The sequence below is a fragment of the Aptenodytes patagonicus genome, chromosome 5 (assembly GCF_965638725.1).
Source record: "Aptenodytes patagonicus chromosome 5, bAptPat1.pri.cur, whole genome shotgun sequence".
NCBI lineage: Eukaryota > Metazoa > Chordata > Aves > Sphenisciformes > Spheniscidae > Aptenodytes > Aptenodytes patagonicus.
In genome coordinates this window covers 36,597,259-36,618,215 of record NC_134953.1, presented here as the reverse complement: position 1 = coordinate 36,618,215, position 20,957 = coordinate 36,597,259, and positions in this window count along the sequence as shown.

The following is a 20,957-nucleotide window of genomic DNA, read 5'->3' as shown; positions in this document are numbered from 1 at the left end:
TAGTCCTTATAAAAGGAAATTACCACAAAACTCACGGGGAAGCTTTGACCATTTTAAAAATGGTACCTGGGCCAAAGGAGAAAGAAAACCAGTGAGTCTTAGAAGATGAATGTGCAAAGAAAGAGAATCTTAATTAGGTATCTAAACTATTCTTTCTGCATTTATGATTTTATACAGCACTGTGAGAGATGGAATTCAGAAAGAGAGAGAGCAAGAGAGTGTGCGTGACAGCACAAGTGAGTAAGCATAGCATTGGAAAAATAGGGGGGAAGTTTCTTAAACACTGACTAAAACAAGTTTCAACCTACAAATGGGATACTAAGGTAGGTTGAGTGGTGGAGGGAGCGATCACAGTGACAAAAGGATTTTCTTGTTTAGCACTACTTTACATTTTGGTAGCTGATCAGTTAAAGCAGCTGGAACAAAAAGAAGCCACAATTTATGAACCTGGTCAAAAAAACAGTAAGAGCTGGACCCTACATCACTTTACAAGGGACTCCATTACAGGACCATGTAAAAACATGACAGATTAGGCAAGAGCGAGCTGGCCTTCAAGGAGAAAAGGTATACAGTTTCTGGAATTTTGGGTTGGGGTGGTTTTTCTTCCCCCGTTAGTAAAAAAATCTTCTTAGACCCTATTAAATATAAAATTCCATGAAATAGACTAAAAAAACTAGCTACCAGCCATCTTGCTAACTGAAGAAAAGTTCTAATTCACTGTTTCAGTTCAGAAGTGGCATAAACTGTTAGAGCACAGCTTAAATAGAGCACAAGAGCTCTCGATCCCCAGGTGTAAGAAATCAGGAAAGGAAGGTAAGAGACTGGCATGGCTGAGTCAAGACCTGCTGGTCAAACTAAAGGGCAAGAAGGAAATGCACAGGCAGTGGAAGCAAGGACAGGTATCCTGGGAAGAGTATAGGGATGCGGCCCAGTTATGTAGGGATGGGGTCAGGAAGGCCAAGGCGTGGCTGGAGCTGAACTTGGCAAGGGATGCAAAGAATAATAAGAAGGGCTTCTACAGGTATGTCAGCCAAAAAAGGGAGGTCAAAGAAAGCATACCCCCCCCCCCGCCCCGATGAGCAAGACTGGCAAACTAGTAACAATGGACAAGGAGAAGGCTGAGGTACTCAACAACTTGTTCACAACAGTCTTCACCGGCAACCTCTCTTCCCACACCTCTCGAGTGGATGGACCGCAAGATGGGGACTGGGGGAGCGAAGTCCCTCCCACTGTAAGAGAAGATCAGGTTTGTGACCAGTTGAGGAACCTGAACATACACAAGTCCACGGGACCTGATGAGATGCATCCCAGAGTCCTGAAAGAATTGGCTGATGTAGTTGCGAAGCCACTCTCCATGATATTTGAAACGTCATGGCAGTCAGTTGAAGTCCCTGATGACTGGAAAAGGGGAAACATAACCCCCATTTTTAAAAAGGGTAGAAAGTAAGACCCAGGGAACTACAAGCCTGTCAGGCTCACCTCTGTGCCTGGGAAGATCATGGAACAGATCCTCCTGGAAGCTATGCTAAGGCACACGGAGGACAGGGAGGTGATTCAAGACAGCCAGCATGGCTTCACTAAGGGCAAGGCCTGCCTGACCAACCTAGTAGCCTTCTATGATGGAGTGACTGCATCAGTGGACAAGGGAAGAGCTACAGATGTCATCTATCTGGACCTCTGTAAGGCCTTTGACACGGTCCCCCACAACATCCTTCTCTCTAAACTGGAGAGGTATGGATTTGATGGGTGGACTGTCCGGTGGGTGAGGAATTGGTTAGATGGTCACATCCAGAGGGTAGTGGTCAACAGCTCAATGTCCAGATGGAGGTCATTGACAAGTGGTGTCCCCCAGGGGTCTGTATTGGGACTGGTACTGTTTAATATCTTCATCAATGACATAGATAGCGGGATCGAGTGCACCCTCAGCAAGTTTGCAGATGACACCAAGCTGAGTGGTGCGGTTGACACGCCAGAGGGACGGGATGCCATCCAGAGGGACCTGGACAAGCTCGAGAAGTGGGCCCGTGTGAACCTCATGAGGTTCAACAAGGCCAAGTGCAAGGTCCTGCACCTGGGTTGGGGCAACCCCCAGTATCAGTACAGGCTGGGGGAGGAAGGGATTGAGAGCAGCCCTGCCAAGAAGGACTTGGGGGTACTGATGGATGAAAAGCTGGACATGAGCCAGCAATGTGCATTCGCAGCCCAGAAGGCCAACCGTATCCTGGGCTGCATCAAAAGAAGCGTGGCCAGCAGGTCGAGGGAGGGGATTCTGCTCCTCTACTCTACTCTGGTGAGACCCCACCTGGAGTACTGCGTCTAGCTCTGGAGCTCTCAGCATAAGAAAGACACCGACCTGTTGGAGCAGGTCCAGAAGAGGGCCACAAAAATGATCAGGGGGATGGAACACCTCTCCTATGAAGAAAGGCTGAGAGAGTTGGGGTTGGTCAGCCTGGAGAGGAGAAGGCTGCAGGGAGACCTTATTACGGCCTTTCATTACTTAAAGGGGGCTTATAGGAAAGATGAGGACAGGCTTTTTAGCAGGGCCTGTGGCAACAGGACAAGGGGGAATGGTTTTAAACTAAAAGAGGGTAGGTTCAGACTAGACGTAAAGAAATTTTTTTACGCTGAGGGTGGTGAAACACTGGAACAGGTTGTCCAGAGAGGTGGTGGATGCCTCATCCCTGGAAACATTCAAGGTCAGGTTGGCCGGGGCTCTGAGCAAGCTGATCTAGTTGAAGATGTCCCTGCTCATTCCAGGGGGCTTGGACTAGATGACCTTTAAGGTCCCTTCCATTCCCAAACTATTCTATGATTAGTGATAAATGGTTTATGAACAACAGCAGAGTTCAGAGTGAATTATAGTTATCTATTATTAAAGCTCTAAAAACCTCAGGATATATCAGAACTAACAGCTGCCTAACACTCCTCTTAAGACTTCTCTCTGTAGCACAATGCTAGAAGCTTGGGATGTAGAAGTGAATGACCCTTCAGAAGAGTTCATTGTTGGCCTGCTCCTGTTCCCATGAACTTAGATAGCATTAGCGTTGAGCTGAGGTCAAGCGCTTTCAAAAATCCAGCTTTAAGGGGTACTTTTGGCACATTTTCAAAAGGGCAGCTTCTGCTTTGACATACATCTTAGAGACAAAACACTGCGCTTTGTACTTCACGCTGGCTCTCTGCTGGTACAGAGTAGAATCTAGACAATTGTTTCCAACACAGTATCAGTCTACTTATACTTTGATAATTCCTCTTCAGAGATTTTTCTTTTACAAACCATGTTATATAAACATATACAGCCAGTACACATTTCTCAAGCTGAATAACTGAGAGCTGAAGCATAAGGTAAATTCCCAAACAGAATGCCATTACAAGTTACTATGTTGTAGCTGCTTTATTTCTTGAGAGCTGTGCTTGACTGAAACAAAATAGAACGCAATCATGGATCCATATATTATAGTACAGTCTGAATGCCTCTTTGGGTCACATGAGAACTTAAAGAAATCTTAGGCTGCTTGGACCTACGTTTTGATTCAAGGGGCTCCAAGCAGTAATCAGGAAGCAGGAAATTCGGAGGGAATGCAGCATGCTTAAAGTAGTCCTTCCTTCAGCATTCCACTACTGTGCAGGCTTTCACACTTTTCACACAGTCAAGACTACTTACTTATGCAATAAATACTTTCCAGTTGAAGTCTTACCTATACCAAACAGTCTTGTACCTGTGATGGTATTGCTTCCTTGTGCCTAGAAGGATTTACCCTGTAGCTAGCCAGTTCACTACTCACCTTCCTTTTTTTAAAAGGATGTTTCAAATTAGACCAAAATACCTGTTTTCTATGTTTGCACATTTATTCTGTCATAATTAGCTCTACTTTCTTTTGTATTTTACTGAAATGAATAAATTATGGAAAATAAACAAAACTCAGCCAGGCAGATTCAACCATGCTTTTGTCCATTTGAAGTCCACAGTGATCAAGGATGCAGAGCTAGAGCCTCAGGATGTGAGGGCAAGTGACTGGTATCTCAGCATGAACTCCTCCACTCAGAAGTGGAAATGAAATTATCCAAAGACTTTGATATTTGGCTAAAATATGTTTTTTGTGCATAATGATCGGATGAGGTCCTCAGGACTTAACCTAAAGTTCTTCTGAGATAGGAAATTTCATAACCCCATTATTACAGTTCCCATCAAGATTCTTAACTGATCTCGTCCATTATTGCTCTGAAGTCTCCCTGCATGCGTCCCCCCCCTCCCCCCCCATCTGACTGCTCTACTATTTTGAAGAACATATTGCTTTCCTGGATAGATGACTCTTTCTTGTTCAATTTTAAAATTTGGCTATTGTCCACCTACTACTCGTTAGCTATCTTACAGTTTTTATTTGCCTGCATTAGTGCTATGTACCTCTATGAACACACATTAGGTAGCAACTGCACTGCAGCATGTTGGCATATGTTTTCCTCTCCATTTGCTGTTGTTTCTTTTGAAATGAATAGCACTGGTTACCACAGGCCAATATATCAAATAATAAACCATTTTTCAGGGTTATGAAAAAATGGTTTGGTAAGGTACCGTACAACAAAAATAGGATGACCATATTAACTTCTGGATTTACTTACTTATTCTAAAATTGTCTATGATACTTGAACTGCTAAATGCAGCACATGCTCCCACTCTCTAGTAATAAAGTATGCAGCATGCCTATAAAGGAAATTCTATTAAATAATAAGCATGCATTGGAATCAAATGAAAAATAGAGAGATCAATTTGCATTTACCAACTTTTAACACTTGAGAATTTCAAGTAAAAGCAAGTAAAACCAATTTCTCTCCCTTGTTAGAATGATTTGTATATGCGTTATTTTCTGAAAGTCACACTTATACAATTAAATTCCCATAACATTATACCAGTTATCCAAGGGATAACTGGTATAACGTTCATAGAGCACAAATGTATCCTCTGCTGTGGGGCTCCAAATCATTGTCTTTTCTTGATCAGTGCAACCCAGTAGGAAAGGTTGTTGTCAAATGCACACAGTCATATCACAGCTAGATGCTGATGGATTGACATGCATCACATATAATGCCTCCTTAATTTTTACTACCTCCATAAAATGTTGCAGACTCCTGTGTTCATTTTAGGAACACTATCCAAAATGATTTATACCTCATCCTCCTGCATGGAAGGAGAAAGCCATGTTTATGATTTCATTCATTAACAAAGGTGGAAGTTGCATTCAGTTTTCACCACTAATAAAATAGTGTTTTCCTTGACTTTCCAGGTCAGTACCTGTATACCAATATTTGCTTCTGAATTCAAGTTGTCTCAAAAATTTTCTTTTCTACAATTCTGTTAATTCCAGGCTTATCTGGAGAGGTTAAACACTAGCAAAGGAGTGGTCACTAGCATCTAAGCAGAGTGCATACTACTTACTTTGAAATAACTTTTGGCAGTGCTACACAGGCCTCTACACTGGCAATCAATAGAATAAATAGTCCTTGCAGCTATACCAAAGCTGACAGTGTACCTACACAACATAAGTAGCATATTTTTCAGGTAACTAGAGCATGCACCCTCACTTGTATGTACACACATGCACACATTTTTCCCTATTATAGCTCCCTTTTTGCCATGACAATCCTTGATTCTAATTGCTTTCACAGGCTTTAGCTACTTTATAGTAATCACCACTGATAAATTTCTACAGATCTATTACACATTGGGCTGCTGAATGACAGAATACAAAAATTTATGACATCTAAAAGGCTGTACACCTTTCCCTCTATTTAAGCCTGAGCCAGCTCTCCACAGCTGAGCAATAGCTTCTTCTCTCGTTGCCATTAGAATGACCACGATGACCTAGAGTTCCCAGGCTTCTTTTAAGAATGACAGAACTACCGGTTTTGTCTTCTGCAAATACTGACGATGTGAGCCAGCAATGGCAATCCTCAAAACAGAAAACTATGCTGGTATAAGCAACAAAAAAATTTACCTTAATTTCCATTCTCTGTTAAAAGGGTATCAGAGTCTGTTTTGCAAAGTTTCAACTCTTCCCGTTTATTAGGATATTGATAGCCATGTAAGTTGGATCATTAGAGCTGTTTGTAAAATACATGAACAGGAAAAAAGGGAAACACTGAATAATTTTCTCCCTCTCCAAGTGTACAAAATGTACAGCCTGTCCTCAAACAGCGCTCATAAGGACCCTGCTGAGCTTTCTGAGCTTACAGGGCAATTTCACATAATTAATGTATTTGAGTAATATCACATGACTTTACCCATAAGCCACAAAAATAATGTCTGTTAAAAAAAAAAATCTCAGTATTCAGTTGTGTTATCAGAGTGGTCTCAAATTTACCATTAGTAAGCCAGTTATTGCAATGAGTCAGTATTCCACCCCACAAGAACAGTAGAAATTTTCACACGCTAAGCACTCCTGCTATTTCTGTGAAACTAATTTTGAGCCAGCTCAGCGATCTATACCCCTTTGATCATAACAAAGTACATAGTCTATTATTATTCCAGCAGCATAAGTTACAACAAATTAGGAACTTGTTGAATTGGACTGTGGCTATGACAGATAGTTTTGCTATTAAGACTAGGCATGACCCTTCAAGTGTGCTAGAAAGAGGATACAGGTAACAGAGTTAGTTATGCTGCTAAAGTACCTCAGATGCACTGTAGAAATTTTCAGCTGATCACTTAATTTCCACTTTCTTTTCTTGAACAGAAGAAAAAAAAACATCCTGGCCATAATATTCAGAAGCTCAAATGCAGATTAAGATAAATCGGATTTCATTTCAACGTTCAAATAACCTTACCTATGCTTAACATAAATAAGGCTCTCTGCTTGCTAGTGACTGGCAAAGAATACAGCTTCTGTTTTTAATAAAGAAAAAAAAAAACCAAAACCCAACCACCCAACAAGAAGAGTGCAAGAATGAACAATAGAGAAAGTATTAAGCTTCTCTCCAATCCTTTGGAACAAACCTGAAAGGCAAAAATGAAGACAAGCCTGTTGGCAAATAATTTTGGGCTTGGAATGACTTTTCTACACTGAGAGAATAAAGACATTTGCAAGTTTTTATTCAGATCCTCATATCCAGAAAACCATTGCTTCAATGGTAGTAGCTCTGATCAACTGCCCTGACCTTTTGGGTCATGGGTCATCACCTGTCATGGGAGAAAGGTCAGAAGGTTATCTTTCTATTCACTACTAAAACAGTATTTTTTGCATGTAACCAGCACGTGTTAGGAATATCACTGCAAAGCACAGAAGCCAGGTCCCCCACGGTACTAAGGGATGCTATGTAAACACAAAGCAAAAAAAAAAAAAAAATTTTCCTTACTTCAAGGCACTTAAAATCCTAAAGACTTCATGCACTCAAGTTTAATCCCTAACAGTGATTGTAGCATAGCTAAAGCAATGGCCCTTCTGCTGGAGATGCCACATACATAACAGCTTTTCTGTGGTATAGCTAGCAGAAGGTCATAAATTCCCAGCTACCATAAGCTAAGCCAGCAAAGGCACTAGTCAGCACAGCAGCATCTAAACTAGGAATCTGCTGATGGCATGCAGTTTGTTCACAATTCCTCAGTGATGTTACTATGGGAACTTTTGTAGTGGGAGTTCCTTATATCTGATCCAAGTTTCAGAAAGACAGAAGTAGGAACAAAGGAAAGAAACTGAGGAGAACGATAGGAAACTGTATCAGCACACTGTGTCCCATTTACTGTCCTACTGGAGAATCCCAATGGAGATGAGGCACTTCTTATAGGCAGTAACCAGACAACGTTAACATCACATCACTGATTTATGACACAGTTCATGTTCTTAACTATTTAACTACTAACTACTGAACATTTTTTTACATTAAAAAAAAACAGCCAAGGGCCTTACCCAAATACAGTGCTAAAAGACAAACTTCTGCTTGTCAAAACATTTGCAAATACTTTTGAAATGCAACTTAAATACACATCTTGGTACAGCTCTAAATTCAGAGTTAAAAACTAAACAACAACAAAGTATACATTTGGCACAACAGCTCACTGCCCTACTCCCAACAAACAAGAACTGTGGGCTTGCTACCAGAGAGAGCAAATAGCACAGAAGTAGCAACAGTGACACAGATCTGCTTACCCCACAAATAGAGCCAGAAAATTGAATGGAGAAATTTGTGTAATGCTTTATATGTATACTGATTGCTCCTGCTTTCATGTGCACCACAAACCCTGTGCAGGTTGTAGCATAGGCACCAAGTTTTCACACAAATTTTGTAGTATAATGGTAGCTAGGAAAAGTGACTCAGTTATGGAGTCTTCCTTGCCTGAAGCATAGCAATATTACTGGAATCACCATTTGTCTCAGGGAAGTCAAATGGTACTGGGAGGAACCTACTGAGCAACGGAACATGCTTAGCATATGAGAAGTTGTAGTCAATATTAAATTCTGTTTTATTTTCTCATTATTAATGCTGGCAAAGAACACTGCTCAGCCTCTCTTCCTCTCCAGTGTATTTCTGTTTCAATATACACATCAATATTAATTTCCCCTGCAGAGTGACTGTCATATCTAATGAGCAAACACATGCTATGTGACATGTCTTTTTATGCCCTTGATTTTTACATTACCTCTAATTAATTCAGATCACTAATAATATATTTTTAAAGTGATCACAGTTAAAAAGTCATATGCTGTAAGCCTGCACAAAGTTAATATAATGCACAAACCCATGTACCACGTATCTGTTCCTGTTCCCTGTCACAAGAGCTGTCCAATTTTCCTTTCAAATTTTCATTTATAAAATCCCCCAAAAACTAAATAACGAAGCTTCACAAGATATGATTACAGTATTAGAAAGAATGCAAATACAGCCTAGCTACCTAACTCTAAGCAGAGCATTTAATTTATGGTGATAGGTTGTTTCTGCAGACATGCATCCTGAAAACGTCATCTTCTCTAAGACATTTATGTTTTAAACCAGTCAAGCACATTGACAGTACTTGGTAATAACTACTCCACACAAGAGCTCTCTAAATTATAATCCACAGTATTTTTAAACTCAGAAGATGATTACAGTCTCAAATTAATTTCAGATATTTTTTCCTTCTCATAATTTCAATTTCATAATAAATCTCAACTGAATTGCTCCCCATTTCTGTAAGCCATCACAACAGTCAACATTTTTTAAGGAAGCTATTAAAGCACCAAAGAGCACAGTGACTTTCAAAACAAAGAATACATAAACCAATCCTGGATTCACTGGTCAAGTCTATATCTGCAAATAATGTGGCCTAGTAGGAGAAGACTTACAAAATGAAACAGTGGTGCATAGAACTTCCTCTCCACATTACATCCATTTGACAGCATTTTTATTTCAGATTAGCCCTTCTCTCATCCCATGATCGGAATGTTCGTTTGAGATTGAAGTGCATTAGGTGTACTTCTGGAATGCGCCCTTAAGTTCAGTCTAATTCAAAATGAACTCAGCTTGTATCTCTATGATCACTTCATGATGTGAACCAAAGCACAGTAAGTGGTGATGATCAAATTTGCTTCAAAAGCACACTCCTGATTCAAAGTAAAGCACAAAAGGAGATGCGCCCATTGAAGTCAATGGGAGCTTTGTCATTCAGTGAGATAAAACTTACTTGATCCCTCCCTTTTTTTTTTTTTTCCCTCTGATCTTTCAGCTTAGGTATAGTGAGACATGAAAAGCAAAAAAAGAATTGATAAATACAGTGGAAGAATAGTGTGTTAAATACAGGGAAACTTTGCTGGTGTAGTTGTTTAGATTGAGAAAAGCCAGAGTAAATCAAAGCATTCTCACAATCATCACTTAGAACCAAAGCAATGGGATAAAGACGGTGGTATTTCCATGCCTGTGCTCAAAAGTTCACTTTAGGGTCATATTGCTGTGCCCAAGCTGATTAGTCCTGAAGGCAATGGGGTTCTTCAGAGGCTGAACAGTCTGCTCACTTCAGCTAGTTGTACTTCAGAGCTTTAAAGAACATGTCTATAACGGCAAAGGTAACATACATAAATCTGTCAGCTCTTTAGGATCCTTTTGTCCCAAGTACTTTCCTCAAAAATGCCTCCCCTCACTCTTGCTGATATAGAGGGGAAAGAAACGTGAGTGCAGGTAAGGTACCAGCACACTACAGGGCCCTGACTGAACATGAAAATCTAGTTATTGTAGAAGGGGCTGTTTAAAAACCTCATACCCAGAAATGATAAAACTTTTCATTTTGTATTATGCCTCTCCATAATCTCCTATAGAAGAACCACCTCATTTATAAATTACATATTTTTCATTTTCTTTCAAACTGTTAAAACCATTCATCTTGTGATTTACCATTTACATAAAAATGATTAGGTGGTTACGCATACTTATTGTGTAGTGCAGAGATAACATGAAATCCAGGCATATAAAGATGGTGTGTATGACATTAAATGAAGACACTTAATAAGCACTTAATATAGCTATAAAGCAAGTGCTGAGCAGACTATAAACATAAACCAAATCTTTTAGCACAGTAGTTCCTTACACATCTTTTCTATGAGTCAGATACCATCCCTCTCATGTTCTTTGCTGAAGTCATAGGGAATAATTGGTAGCAGTTCAAGTTGGAGGATGAATCCAGCACATCTATTCCTTTCAGAAAGTATACTCGGTACAAACTGCATTCCCAGCCACCAGCAGGTTTGGGAGAAAAATTAAAGGGAACAGTCTTCTTTTTTGCCCCACTCTTTAATAAAAGTGTCACGACTTTACGATGTTATAGTCTGCATAGCTTTGCTGTCAATCTTGCTCCCTATGATATTGCACCTGCAGCCTCAGAAATTAGCAAGATCTTGTTTTGAATAAATAACAGATTTGTTTTTCAAGAAAGAGGAACCTTTAACAGTGTAAAGGCCATGCCTAACAAAGCTTTCCAAAAGAGTAAATTTTATAGGGAAACAGAGACTGTAGGAAGTATGTATCAAATGCTTCCTGTTTGCTGGGGTAAGTAAACAAAGTTTGCAAAATCACAAGTTTAGTAGCTTCTCCTCAGCTCTCCTCCAAGATGCCGAGATCTGAGTAGCTGGTCAGACTAACTGCCTATTTAGTTCAGTAACCTTCCCCTACAACTGTCCAAATAGAAACGTTTGTCAAAGTTTCATTGGCTGACCCACCTTCTCAGAATCACTTACCCGTATAAAGTTCTTCTTGGTGCACTCTATTTACATCACTGAGAAAGGGTAAGACATCAAGCACAACAGAATCCTTCGTACAAGAACTGCTAGACCTGGTGTAGATGTCACTTGGTCACCTGTCTTCCCATCCAGACGGGGTGGACCTGAAAGCAGAGGGGGGAAAAAAAGTGGTGTTTAAAATCATAATCCAAAGACCAGAGGGGTCATATGCACTGCATAGTGTCTCTTTGCAATGTTAGACACAGGATTCCTTGGACCCTCAGCTCTGCAGCTTTCACTTCCCCTTCCGTATGAGAGAGAAGAAATGAACCTTTAATTCTGGACTCTCCTCTCTGTCCTTGTTCAATAACCAAGGACCATTTTTTCTTTCCTATGCCATTTGCCCATGCTGTTCCTACCCATTGCTCCATGGCTGTTTTTCCTCTAGATATTTCCTCTTTTTGAAGCTTCTCTCACCTGTATCACACAACTACTCCATGGGCTGCCCACACTGTCTCTCAAAGCAGCTGTTTCTAACTAGCTGCTTGGTCACAGCTGGAGGACATAATTAGGTTTCACATTAAGCCTCTTCAGCTGCTGCTGAGTGGAAAGCATGCACTTTATCACATTCATCCTGCAAGAATTACTGGCGGATCCTGTGCAAAGTGCATGTAAGGTTTGTGAACTACCTAGCCAAATTTTTGCTAAGATATTCTACAATTTCTTATTAGGGCAAAATCAGATTAGATTTTCACCTCACCCCTATGGCAGGCTGGAATTAGACTGCATTTTCCCTTTTCAATCCTTGTACACACTACTCATACAAACCACTTCTTTAGGTGCACCTGGGTGTCCAGAACCTTGCCTGCAACAATAGGTGCATATATAGTTTCTCTGATGCACCTCAAACAGCCTTCTCACAATGATAAACAAAACCCCAATTGTATGAAGCATCTCTTCTCTGGTTCTCGTTTAATAAATATGTGCACACGTGCCAAGGCTTTCCTGGGCAAAAATTAAAACAGCCGAATACCCATGGCAGACGATTGTGCTCTGTGTTAAGTATTTCAGCAAATTTGTACCATTTAACCACAGCATTACCGTGAGAACTTATTTTAAGAAAACAACTTAGGAATGTTAAAAGGTCTCTTTACAGTTTAAGGCAGATTTTTAGGACAGCTTACAAGTTGCATTCATTCTATTTCCTTAAAATTCATAGTATGAACTTGCACTCTTCTAGTGCTTGACAGAAAAGTTTCATTGAGGCTGCTGAGTTGTAAGGATGCAAATCATGTATTGCAATATTTTTTGCTGAGCTCTTCCTATTCATAATTGGGATAAACATCTTCTTAAAATTATTCTAATATAGGCATGTACTTTATTACAGATGGTTCCTTTTGAAAACGTTATTGAGACACCATAGCTAGTTTTAGGTTTTCTAAAAGTGTCAGAACTCTGTAATACTCGTCCAGCCAAGACTGATCACTGAGAATAGGCTAATGATGTTTACAAGACGATTTTAACAACTCTAATCCAGATTACACACCTGCTTTCAGCCAGCATGTGTTTCTGCCAGCCTCTTTGAGAGCTCCTGTGGCAGCTGGGATTTTTTGTGTGTACAAAGAGTGGGGAAGAGTTAGCGGCACTTTTAAGACTATCAACGACCCTCACATCTCAAGACTTTTTAAGACACTCATGTTTTCAAGAGTCCTCTGGAAGGAGAGAGTTAAATAGTCACAAGGTCTTCAGTTCCTTCGCTATTTCCAGCAATGCTGATTTAGAAATGGTCACAGGACCTAGCACTTGCAGAATATATCCATGCTACCAGAACTGCTCGAGCAGTCTAAGGGTTCCCTGCAGAAGATACAATGCATGGCAACCTACGCAATACTGTGCAACACCAACATTTCAATCCAGGTGGGACACTCATAGGGCACACAGATGAAGTATAAGACATCTTGAGTCACGTCTTCCTCTGATTTATGTAATGGTGTAATTCGTTATATAGTGGGCACAAAAGAGGACTTTCCTTCTGCTCTGTTGATTAGGTTGTAGAGCACAATTCAAAACAGTCTTGAGGCCAGAGTACATACAACCCGTCTGCCTAAGGATAAGGACAAGCGAGAGATATACAAATCACATAAAGCCACATAAGCATTCCTACTCAGTTTTTGTTGGAAATTACAGTGGATGACACAAGAATCTTATTTGCAAGTATTAAAGCTGTACATATTTGCAAAACTGCAGGAGAGCATCAATAAACAGACCCTCTGAAAAGCAAGAAGGAAAATGCAATAGGCAATAGATTTCCTTTTTAAGAGAAAGAAAGTGTCATCCTACAAAGAATGGCCTTCAAAACAAAAGAAAAAAATGGTAGTACCTATGAACTTCTGACACATGAAAATTATCTGAAAATGTAATGCTTCTAAACTGTGTTGTATTCATTACAGAATTTACTTACATTTTCTTCTCTTTCAGAAAATTGAGCAAACCATGATCACCATTTTGCACATAGCAATATATATATTCAACAGAATCTGAATCCAAAGAATTTTAAATAATTAACACAAATGATCTGATATAGAAGATATCCGAACACTCTTTAAAGCCACTGTTAGAAAACTTCCAGACAAAACTACCCTTTTGGAGCACTAAGAATTCTAGTGAGAGAAAAATAATCATTAAATTATTATTTTGGGTGTTGTCACACACTAGTTGTAGTGAATGAAGTGCTTTAAGAAACATCTAAGAGAAGCTGAGGATAGCAGAGTAACATTCTATAAAATCAAAACAAAAAGCATGGCTATTAAAACCTTCTTCCTGACTTGTTTTATGCAGAACTTTTTGAATCGTGCTAACCAAAGGTGTAATACTTTTGGAGTACGCAGAGGCAGTGGAAGCACCTCTTTCATAAATGGCATTTGGTATGGAATGCTGTGCAAAAAAACCCCAAACAAACAAAAAAAAGCACTTCCTGGGAATGCTTGTGCTGCTATGATTTATTTCCACTATCAGAATAACATCAATGAACTAATAACAGCAGCCTAAAGAATCATAGCACCTTGAACCAACAGGAGGAAACTGCAGAAAAAATTATTCTATAACATGATACATTTTGAAGATTACAATTTCTCCAAGATGGTTTGAGCCTTACACTTACTGGGAAACCTGTCTTGGTAAAACACTGAATTCTTCATCAAGTGCTTTCCAGTAGTGGATCACAATCTACAGGAAAAGGTATCAGAGGTACTCAAATATGTTCTAATACATGAGTAACTACTTTCATCAGCCATTTCGAGTCCTTTAAAAATAAAGGCAATCTCCTGGACAACTTCAGATAATTTCATACTAATTTCATACTAACTTCAGTGACAGAACTCATGAAGAAGCTAGAATATGTAAAACCACCATCATTAAAAAGGCAGTTGTTACATATAGTCAATGAACTTGGAACTATTACTTAATTTTAATTTAATTTTTTCTCCAGGTGTGATACAAAATTATCCCACATCATATCAAACCAGTTGTATCAATCATTCCAAGCATTAACTATTTTTTTTTTAAATTCAGACACAGAAATAATTCAGCTGACTTCTATTTCAGATGAGAGAAAAATGAAAGCTTAAATGTTTTAGGACAGAGAAAAAGAAAAGTAAGCAGAAATAATGAAATCTTTTCTCGTTAATAAATTTAAATATTTCCCTTGTTCTAAAATAAAAGTTTTCTGGAAAAGAAATAGTTCAAAATCATAAGAATGATACATTAATCTATCAGGATAAAATAACATACTAAAGAGAAATCAAAATTTCAGAGTATATTAAGAAACCAATCCCTGATGTATTGTTCCTATTGTACTTGTCAAATAGGTACCATTGTTGTTAAAGATAGTATAAATCATCTTTATTAAAGTCCTGGATTCTGCAGATATAGCAGTGATGTTATGCTTTTTCTGAATATAATACAAAATAGCACAACAGAGAGCCTATCGCTATACTTACTGAGTAGTAAGCACATAGTAAGTTTAAGTAAAGGAAAGAAATGTAATTGGTAGCATACCACTTTCTTTAAAACAACAAGAGATTTCAGTGGTATAGGCATCCTGTAGTTAATCAGAAATTCTAAGCATGGAACTTATTTTTTTTTTCCTCAGCTCCTTCGTCCTGTTTCAAAGGTTGAAGGCATTTATATAGATTTTAAGAATGACTGCAGGTACTGAGACAGTGATGAACCCCTACACAGAAAAAGAAGGCCTGAGAGGATGATTCTTCTAATATTGCAATAAAAAAAATACAGGAAGTATAGCAGAGAATACAACCAGACTAATCAGTATTACCTCTTAAGTATTCCAATAGCAGTTCCATTAAGTAAACCTTGAACAGGACTGCTAAAGCAGTAAAACAGTACCGGAGCTATTGATGCAATAAGCTGTTTTATCTCCCAGTCTTGAAGTGTTTTTCTGTTTGAGAATATATTCTTATCACCATAAAAACACACAATGTTAAGGACACATAATCCGAACTACAGCAATCACTGCTTATCATTCTAATTATCCCAAGATCATTGTCTATTACTTGGGAGAAATGCAGTTTTGAAAAACCCTTGCATTTTGAAAAACATTGAAAAAGTCTTTTTCCTTACATATACCCTTAGTTTCTGATACTGGGCAACAGTGGAAGAGCATTACCTAAACATGACTGGTGAGAGAACAGCAATGAAGGGAAGAATTTTTATACCCTAGGGTCATTAACAGCAAGAATCATGCACCTGGTGTGAAAACTAACAGACAACCACATCAAGTGTTAGACATACAAATGGAACCTGATTATGAAACCCTTACATTCTCTAATTCAAAAATGTCTCAAAACCACACAAAAACATTTCTGCATAACAGTTGAAAAATGAGTAAGTTTCCCCAAAACAGACTTTCTCCTCACATTTACAATTCAAAATACCCTAATACAATGATTGTATAATGTATCAGCTCATTTAAGAAATCCAATCCTACTTGTTTTATAACAACAGCTTACATCCCCTGAAACAGGGAAGCCTTTCCAGAAGTTTTTCAATATTATATTCAGCTGATAACACAGCCAGCTTTTAAGGTGGAGAAAACAAGAGAACTACCTGAAATGCTTAAACAGTACACAAAAATGGAAAGGTATCATTCAAATTAAACCACAAAGTCTAATTTCTGTTCAGGAATACCATATGACACAACCCATGTAAAGCACAATTTTTCTTATTTTAGAATTACAATACACAGTATCTTCTTTTTTGAAGTCTAAATTATAAGGAATTTCACAGAGTTCTATTATTTGGCAAACTATGTACCTGTAGCACTACTATGTAATACCAAAGGATAAGAAACATTTTTCTGCAAGAAAAGGTTAACAATCATTGAAAATGTTATTAAAATTTTAAATGCTTTATTCCTTGTCATTAATAATGTCCTTGTAGAAATATGAAGTTAAATATTTTTCTATGTATTGATTCAATCCCTTTCCATTTATTTCCATTGCCTTCAAATATTTAAAAAATATTTCCCCCAGCGCCCCCCCCCCCCCCCCCCCCCCTTGAAGTAGAGCTCCTAAGGAGCAGGATTGCTCCCTGTAACAACTATGCTACCTTAGACATCACCTTATCCTTCTGAAACACTTCTGAAACACTGTTTACGCACTGAGCTACATCAAGTAATATTAGCCCTGATTTGGAAATGGTAACAACTGTGATAAACAGTATCCTGGTTTCCGCAGGGATAGAGTTAATTTTCTTCCTAGTAGCTGGTACAGTGCTGTGTTTTGGATTTAGGATGAGAACAATGTTGATAACACACTGATGTTTTAGTTGTTGCTAAGTGGTGCTTACACTAGTCAAGGACTTTTCAGCTTCCCATGCTCTACCGACTGAGAAGGCTGGAGGTGCACAAGAAGCTGGGAGGGGGCACAGCTGACCCAAACTGGCCAAAGGGATATTCTGTACCATATGATGTCATGCTCAGTATATAAAGCTGGGGGAAAGCTGGCCGGGGGGGCCGCTGCTCGGGGACTGGCTGGGCATCGGTCGGCGGGTGGTGAGCAATTGCATTGTGCATCACTTATTTTGTATATTATTATTATTTTAATTATTAAACTGTTTTTATCTCAACCCATGAGTTTTCTCACTTCTACTCTTCCAATTCTCTCCCCCATCCCACTGGGGGCGGGGGGGAGTGAGCAAGTGGCTGTGTGGTGCTCAGTTGCCAACTGAGGTTAAACCACGACAAACAGATAAACAATAAGGAATGTTACCCCCTCTGCAATACCAATGGTGTTTAGTCTCAGGTATTTTCCAAAAGGTTAGAACAAAAAGGAAAACAGAAAGATAGCTATCCTTTAAATGAGACATTTCTTCCTTTAGCCACTATATCCCAAGAGTATACAGATTCATATTCTATTCAGTTAAAAACCAAAGATAATAAAGAAAAGGTCTCTCCTCCTCACTTTTCAACAACAAGAGCTCACCAGGAGCTACAGGGAGGCATTGGTATTTCCTCGCTGCTTCGGGGGAGCTGAGAGCCTTCCCGTTCCCTGTGGAGAAGCCCCCTCCAGCAGCACGTGCAACACAGCCGTTAACGCCCGCTTCAGAAAAACCTGCCGTTGGCCGCCAGCGCTGTGGCGGGCTGGTCTCGCGACAGGACGGTGCGGGCGGGGGGAAGGGGGAGCAGAGGAGGCGAGGTAGGTGGGTCACGTGCCCGTCCAGGCCCTCGGGGCACGTGGGAAGTGCCCCCCTGCACCCCGTGCTACCCTTTGTCATCCCCCTGTCTACACTGGAGTTGGATGGAAGCTGGTGTTCTTGTGGTCTGACCACAGCCTGCTACAGCCGCGACAGGGTTACGCCTCACACCCTCTGCTGATAGAGGGGACTGTCCGTGGGAAGCTAAGGAGGGAGGGGAAATCAGTTTATTCACATTTACTATCGGCTTTATAAGGGAAAATGTTTCTGCTCAGGCGTGCTGACAGTACCAGCGCCAGCAGAACCCTGCATGGGTAATTGGGAAAACTACATACTGAAAACAGAGGTGGCATCTGTGTGCTTGAAGCCATCACAGATACTCTGGAACACAGCCATTACCGGTGTTTTTCATGTCCTTTGTAGCTTCAAAGGCTGGGCCGATAACAAGCCAGTGGAGAAACAACAATAGTCGTTGTTCAGTTTTTTTTTAATACGTGATGGGAATGATATAACCACTCAGCTCTTCGCTTGTGTTTCTGATTGCATCTAATACAGCGCTTCCTACATGTAGACTGCTAAAACACAACTAAAATGTAGACTAAAATTAATATGCAGTTAAGCCATTCTTTTAAGACCATTGTATGGGTTAAATACATTAACTGGCCTTACAGATTCAAAATATGTGGAGTTTGCAAGACCTAGAATACTATTTTAAAAGAATTCACATATACATATACCTGTAGTTATTTATATTCTTGAAGTGTTGGTATAAAACTGGCCAGCTATTCGAATGCTACCTGTAGCAGCTGTAGGTTTTTTTCTAACCTATCCCTTTCCCATTTGAAGTTTTAACCTATCCCATTTGAAATTTTAGCCTAAAAAATCCCAAAGAATTTGGGATTTAAATAGCTTATGATCTCTTCAGTGCTTCTCACCCTTTCTGTATTTCCCAAACCCTCAGGCTCCTGCCAGAGCTATAGGGTATTATATGTAGCTATACATAATGTACAGAACGCATGGCCGGTCTAGCTATACAGCTCACAACAAGGGCTCTCTCCGCACCTTAGGAGAACCAAGCAGAAAAATTCCAGCATCTATCTTATTATGTAGAACATCTAATTACACTGAGATGGTAAACTAAGATATTTGGTTTGACCAAATACTGGATGATATAATCAGAAACAAAATGTGCAATTTTTAGTCGCTGATAATTTGTGAGTACAAATATCTGTGGAACAGTGAAAGAAAAAGACTGAAAAAGATGACTGAAATTTAATTCTTCCAGCTGGGAAAAAAGAAAATCCCTAAATCCCTGAATGAACAGGATAGTGGGGTCAAAGAATGTAAGACCTAAATTAGCCTGCCAACCTAGATATGCAATGAGATTCTGGCCTCACTGAAACTTAATGGCCAAGTATCTGCTGACTTGCAACAGGACACAGTTTCCCCTGTGAAGTACTGGCAGCTCTCTCATCCTGTTTGCAATTAGGAATACTAATGTACAGTGAGGAATACCACTCATGCATTTTTACATGATGGGGCTTTAGTTGGGTGACTACCTCTGGAAATGCACCTGTAAATATCTGTGGTGATGATGTATGGATGCCCCAGACACTTGTTTCACGTTACATGGTAGCTAGATAGCCACTGATTGCATCGTCCCTGTGCCTGAATTCCTCTCCCAGCAGCTCATTCATCTCACTCACACTCTGCTCAACAGGGAGCACAGATAATTACAGCACAACTGGAATCATAATGAAGACTGTAATGCTATTTATAGGCTCTTTATGACATCATCACAGCCAATTTCCTTCTAATATTTCATGGCCACCAAGCACATAATAAAACTAAAAGAGAATGGGTCAGATCCCTACAAGGATTTAAGGGCTACAAAGGTTCTTCTGATCAAAAGGGGAAATCATTAACTGCCTCTTCCCCTGCCCCTCCCCTCGAATCCAAATGAGCAGTATCATGACTTCAGGATGTCTAAGTTCAAATGTTGCTGTCTTACTTTAAGAGCTTTGCACATGCATTAAAAGCTCCCTGGACAGTTCTGCTCCCACCCATGCTCAGAAGTTTTGACATCTTGAGAGCTGAGCAGTCCACTGTTGATTTTATGGATGGCTAATAGAGGTCAGAGGGTTTATACCTTAGCAGTCCCTGTAGCAAGGAACTGACCCCCGTTCTTTTTCTTCTCTAACGACCTGAGAGGAATCCTGCATCGTCTCAGGCTTCTACCCTAGCCAAACACAACTTAAACAAACAGATACTTTCTTTGGATCCAGCAAGGTGTGTAGAGGCTTTTTCTTAACCCAAACCAGTTTCCATCTCAATGGTTCGGGCTTCCCCCAGCAGGTGGCTTGATATACTGTCCCACAGAGAAAGGAAATGCAAATCTGTTCTCAGCCTTGCTAAACGATTTACTACTTACATAGCTATATAAAAGGAAGTGCAATAACCACTAATTCTTCATCATTTGCATTGTTCTGCTCTTTAAAAAGTGTGGGAAAGGGCATTTTGTTCGCACATATTCTTTGTGCTAGAAGATTCACAGCCACATCTATTTTTGTGGGCTGAACTATGGCACTTAACAGGGAGCCTCAGCTACTTGCATTTTGGCTAGGCCCAAGCAGCTCCATATTAAGCCCACTCACCCTATGCAGCTTTCCGTGCAGCTCCTGAGTCATTCTAGATTGTACCCCTCTTCACAGGAAATCTAAATGCATGGTATGGATCCTGCGTTTTAAATTCCAAGGACAAGGAGCCTAAAATTTAAACACCGCAGTACCCCAGTTTGATTTTAGGGTGCAGTTCCTTTTTCCATTTCCTTTAATTTCTGATGAAGTATTGTCTTGTGGAAATGTACTGTCTAAACAACTGAAGGGGAAAATGTCTCATGTCTTTTCCTTGTCAATTCAGACCATTACTTACTAGTAACTTTATTATTCTCTGTATTGGTTAATTAAGCCTAATCTCCTATCCGCCCTATCTTCCTATGCAAAACTCTTGTATTAAAGCAGGCAAATGTCTTTTTCAGAGGCTTTATCATTTCAGGAAAAAATACTGTCTACT